Source organism: Talpa europaea (genome assembly GCF_964194135.1).
Source record: "Talpa europaea genome assembly, chromosome: 12".
Lineage (NCBI taxonomy): Eukaryota > Metazoa > Chordata > Mammalia > Eulipotyphla > Talpidae > Talpa > Talpa europaea.
The window spans coordinates 4,272,358-4,278,357 of NC_140079.1; the positions used below are offsets into that span (position 1 = coordinate 4,272,358).

General features: G+C 43.3%; 1 pseudogene across 1 annotated transcript; it reads right to left on the reverse strand.

The window, feature by feature from the left end:
• Positions 1 to 1,422: 1,422 nt before the first annotated feature.
• On the reverse strand, positions 1,423 to 2,266 carry LOC311182436 (olfactory receptor 7A10-like; annotated as a pseudogene). Its single transcript has one exon. The product of its transcript is annotated as an olfactory receptor 7A10-like (transcript).
• Between the last annotated feature and the right edge of the window lie 3,734 nt (positions 2,267 to 6,000).

Sequence of the window (6,000 nt, forward strand, 5' to 3'; positions counted from 1 at the left end):
CTTAGAGAGAAGATAAAGAACCAGAGTCTTCACCAAGAGATGGACAAGATTAAAGGTACACAAGTGTCTCTGAATGTAAATCAACAAAAATATAAAAAATGTTTTATACAGAATTCAGCTGGCAGGCATGATAACTTCAGAAACAGAGGATCAAGTGTATAAATCACCCAATTAGGAAATCAGAGACAAGTAAGACATAGAGAGGGAACAATAAGGAAACGCTACAAACAGTGTCAGACGCAGTGAGGAGTGGAAGCATGAGGACAGGGGATCACCCAGAAGATGGAGGAGGAGCAGGAGGGACGCCTTTCAGAAACATCATAGCTGGGAATTTTCCAAACCTCAAGAATGAAATCAGCATGAATGTCCAGAAGCAGAGATGACACCCGGATTGCAAAGTGAAAATGTCCTCCACCTGACACCCCACCGGTAAACTATAAAAATTCAGAAAAACAGACACCAATTTAGAGGAAGCCTGACAAAAAGTGAATTTGCAAAGGCGCCCAACTTAGACTTTCATCAGATTTTGCCCCCGTCACTCTCCAGGAAAGGAGAGGAAGGAAGAGCTAAATAATCCTAAATACAAGAACTTCCCACCAAGAACACTCTGTGCTGCAACATTATTCAGTTATGAACATGGATAAAAGCTTCCCCAGACAGAGAAGCCCATGGCGTGAATCACTGTCAGATCTGCCAGCCTGACAATAAACGCTGCCCAGAGTTCTTCTACAAGGAAGAAAAAAATGGGGCGGGGAGAGGAAGGATTAGGGTCAAAATCAGGAGGGAGCTGCAGTTGTACAGGGAATATAACCAAAATGGAAAATGCATACATTGTGCAAAAATGAAAAATGATGTAAGAATTATATTTAAAAAAAAGAAAGAAATGACACAAAGCCCTGCGCACAATGACAAGAACAGGGATCTTATGGGTTATAAACAAATCTCCAGAAGGAAGGCAGGAAAGGACAGAAGGAAGGGCAGCTGCACGTTACCTCTTGGCGCTCATGGGTACTGGGACATGACAAGGTTTTTTGCTGGTAATTATGAATGGTTTGTTTTGACCCGTTAGAGTTCTACATATTTTCCTCCATTTTTCCTTTATTTTGTAAGTACCTAGTTCCCGCCTTAAACATTTTACTAAAGAAAAATTCACGCAGATTTTGATGTTTTTAATACTGAGCCCAGGAGAATGACCAGTTAAACAATGAAGGAAATATAGAAAACATACTTATAATATATAAAAAACTAATGTCAAACTGTGTACATAAGACAAAGCACAGATTATCTCTGACTGACTGAGGACAGGATCATGACTCAGTCCATGGACTGTGAGGCCTGCTGCTCCCAACCAGACAATCTGAGGAAGCGGCCCCTGTCACGTTGGGGTTGCTCTGCAGCTGAAGAGCCTCCCCAGGGCCTGCTTTATGTCCTTGTTTCTGAGACTGTAGATGAAGGGGTTCAGCATGGGGGTGACCACCGTGTACATCACTGAGGCGATTGCACTGTCCCGGGAGTCGTGGGTAGCAGCAGAGCTGAGGTACACGCCGAGCGCCGTCCCGTAGAACAGGGAGACCACGGAGAGGTGAGACCCGCAGGTGGAGAAGGCTTTGTACCTGCCGCTCGCTGAGATTTTCAAAACAGAGGACACAATCTTAGAGTAGGAGAAAAGGATGCCACTGAGAGGAATCATCACCGCAACCCCCGCTGCTAAATATATCACCAGCTCATTGAGGAAGGTGTCAGAACAGGCAAGCTGGATCACCTGGTCCAGGTCACAGAAGAAGTGAGGGATTTGCAGCTGTGAGCAAAAGGACAGTCGCAAAACCATTAAGCTGTGTAATAGAGAATTCAGAAGACTTAACAACCAGGATGCAAGAAGCAGGAGGCCACAGAACTGGGGGTTCATGATGACCGTGTAGTGCAGGGGATGGCAGATGGCCACAAACCGGTCGTAGGCCATGGCTGTCAGGAGGAAGGTGTCCAGTCCTCCAAAGAATATGTAGAAAAACACCTGGCTGAGGCAGCCCACGTAGGTTATGGCTTTGTTCTGCGTCTGGATGTTCAGCAGCATCTTGGGGACGGTGGTGGAGGTGAAGCCGATGTCGGCACAGGACAGGTTGGAGAGGAAGAAGTACATGGGGGTGTGCAGGTGGGGGTCCGTGACGATGGCCAGGATGATGAGGAGATTCCCAGTGACCGTGACCAAGTACATGGCCAAGAATGCCCAGAAGAGGAGGGGCTGCAGCGAGGCCTCTTCTGAGAGCCCCAGGAGGGTGAACGCTGTGGGGTGGGTTTGGTTTCCTGGCGCCAGGTCGCTGGTGAGCCTGGGGGATGGAGACAGAAGTGATGTCAACTTAACCACAGCAGAGCAATCACGGAATGAGCTAAATGGGGTGATTTTATTTTACCTACATTCAGCTAATAAATTTCATGTTTTGGAACTAGTGCCTCTTGCCTGAAATTTTCAAGGTGGCTAATGACCCACCTGCTCTTGATTCTGAGAATTAGCTATTCCAACATTTAGTGCAAAGGTTTCCCCATGTCAACATTTCTTGAAAATGCCCTGAGATTTTCTTTAAATATGGTTGACCAGTTATATTATCCACTTATTGCTGGAATCATGGAGAAAAGCAGCGAGAGTGACTTTGAAAATTCCTTGCCCTTGGGCCTTCTTGGTGGCCTCGGGGTTAAGCATCAAGGCTACCACCTCAGTAGCCTGAGTTCAACTCCAGCCGGGAGCTGACCCACATGGTGCAGCAGACCCCTCCTGTTTTGCCAGCGCTCACCTTCACAGTGCGTTTCAGTAGATCTGCCTGTCTTGCTCCCCACTCTGTCTCTCATGAGTCCTCTCATCCCCTTCCCCTCTGGCCTTTGCCCCAGTCCTATACATAAATAGTGAGTAAGTCTTAAAAAAAAAATAAAAATCCTAGTCCCAAACAAGTTTTCTCCTAAGTGTGTGTGTAGTCTCACTAAATAATATTTCATATGGTGATTATTATTGTTACGTAAAAGAATGCAGTTGAATGAAGAGTTAGAATCTAGAGGAAACTTGTGTGATCACTTCCAATTAGGAGACTTGGAACAAAAAAATCTCATGTCAACGGGATTTTTTATACAAAGGACATATGAGGTGGCAACAATTTATCCATGAGAAAAACATTTGGGTTTGGGGAACAGCCAGAAAATGATGTCACTGCAGGAGCGTTGCTGGCACAGTGACAGATCCCAGAAGTAGGGGTGTGACAGGAGGGGGCGCTCCATGTAGGGGGTGAGAGGAGAGGCCCCGGCATCATGCTGCTGTGGAAGTTCCTACACAGGACATTGTGCATTTGCTGATCTTCCTTGTGTGGATTGTTACATGTGCTGTGCCTAAGTGTAAGTTCTATGTACTACATGTATCAGTTCTCCATAATTTAATCCCTCTGTAAAGTATAATTTGTTTCCCTCAGCTTTCCTTTCATTTAAGTTCTGAATATTCGATTACAGAAGGCAGCTTTAACTTGGGACTGATGTCAAATCTGTGCTTCGCTTTACCTGTAATAAGTGGATATTTCTCTTACTTTAGCCACACACAGACTTTCTTATCCAAGATTAGAGCATTTTGTCCTGTGCATTGAGGCAGAGCTGAGAACTGGAAATCAAATCACTAAGGACACAGGAAATAGGAAGTGTTTCACTTTTCAAAGAATGAGCTCTCCAGAATTGTTGTAAAGCAAGTTGCTGTTTTCTTCTGCCTTATCTGACACTGGCTACCTAAAAGCAAAGAATCATGGTTATTGGAGCCTTATTTATTTCTTCATTTATTCATGTATAACTGAGGTAATTTTGGGGTTCCCCCTCCCAGTGTTGCTACCATAGAGCACTGCCACTAACTCACCCGTATTCCACCACCACAGACCATTGTGCTTCTTTCCCTCTTTGCTCTTTTCCCTTCCCTTGGCCCTCTCTCCTTGATGATTCAGCTCTGTAGTCAGCTGTCCACGGTTAGTTTTTCAACTTGTCTTAATCTGTTAATTTAGTTACTTTATATTCCACATATTAGTCACATCATGTGTTTGCTATTTCTTTTCTCATAACTTATTTCAACTAGCTTTATGATTTCAAGTCCTAGCCATGTTGCCACAAATGACATACATTTCCCTTTTTGATTGCTGAGTAATATTCCATCCTGTATGTATGCAAACTTCTTGAACTACTCATATGTTAGGGTGTATCCTCTATGATAAACAGTGCTGCAGTAAACATGGGAGTTCAAGTTTTCTTCAAATTAGTTTTTTTCTAATTTTTTGGACAGATGCCTAGGAGTTGAATTATTGGGTCAAATGGCAGATCCATGTTTACTGTGTGAGATGCGTCCTCACTGCTCTCTGTGAGGGCTGGGCCAGGCTGCACTCCCACCCGCAGCAAATGTGGCCCACTGCCCTGCATCTGAACAGCATCCGGTCAGAGTCAGTTCCTTTGCACCGTCTGCTTCTTGGCAGGCTCCAGTTACCCTCAACTCTGACTGGAATAAGCTGATTGGGAGATAAATGAATAGATTAATGAGTACAAATACTGTTTAATATTAGAATCATCAGGGTCTTTATTTAGAAGTTTGGTGATGTTTCTGCGACCAGAAATCTGCCATAGGAATTTTAAAATTCTTGCATATATTGACTAATTTGTAATACAGTTGTTTTGCTATACATCATTTCATTTCAAGTTGCAGTTTCCAAGCATCTATCCATGACAGTGAGTGAGAAATTAATGTATTCACTATATTCTGACACGCCACCCTGACTCAGTTTAGTTGGCAATCGGTTGATGAACACATATTTCATGAGCTATATAAAGAATATGGTGTCACAAAAAATTATGGCATGTTGAGAAGAAAGACAGGAAAATTCCAAAATACTTGTGGAGAACACACAAGAGGAATTTTCATATCCTGAGGCTCACATCAGACCTTGGTACATGAGTGAAGTAGAGTAGAATCAGTAAAGCATGTAGGAAAATGTGCATTGTCTGAATACACCGCAGCACTGATATACAGTTCTGTTCTATCAAGTGTGTGTCCACATGTAAGTGTGCATGCACTTCTGTATGTATGTGCGGGTAAGTAAGCTGCATCACAGAGTAAAAGACAGGTCTTACTTTAGGCCACAATAAGAAGAATCTGGCATCCATTGCATGCAGGAGAGATGTATTTGAAAGGTCAGTTCTTGCTAATGAGGGAGAGACCATGTGAGGAGGCCCCAAATGAAGGGCCAGGCCGGGTGGAGAACAGTTCCTTGGACACCAGGGCCCCCAGGCCGACTGACCCGCTGTCACTCCACTCGCCTGTAGTCGTGTTTACTTTGGACTCCTGATCCATTTGTTGTTTTTGTGCCTGTTCCCACTTATGTGACCACACACGGTCATATGAAACAGTAGTGAGTGAGATTGTCCCTCCTCTAGTTTTTCATTTTTGTGGATTGATTCTTTTGTTTTTCTGGGCTTTAGGATTTGATCATTCTTTGACACAGATAAACTGGTCCTTGTTTTGCTCCTGGTCCAACAAGCAGTGGCCTCCCCAGATGATATTCCATAAAACCCTGCTTGTGCCACAACAGTCTGTGCCTTTCCTCCGTGTTGTTTATTCCTGAGACCATCATATCCCACATGCGCTATTCCTTGTGCTCAACCCTCTCTAGCATAACATAACATCCAAATGATCAGGGACTTCAACTAGTCTGTCTACCCTTTGTTTATTGAGCCAAAATTTAGAAATAACCTATGTGACCATCAGTGGATGAATAAATAATGTGTACGTATATAGATATAAAATATGTGTGCCCTCTCACTATATATATGATTACTCTAGTTGTCTGTAATAAGTATCATGGATTATGTAAAACATATGATGTGTGTTGTTATAATACATTGTGTTGTTATAATATATTCTATATAATATCAAATAATATTAATCAAGCAAAGAATGTCACCCTGCGTTTTGCGACAACACAAGCACCTAAAAACGTT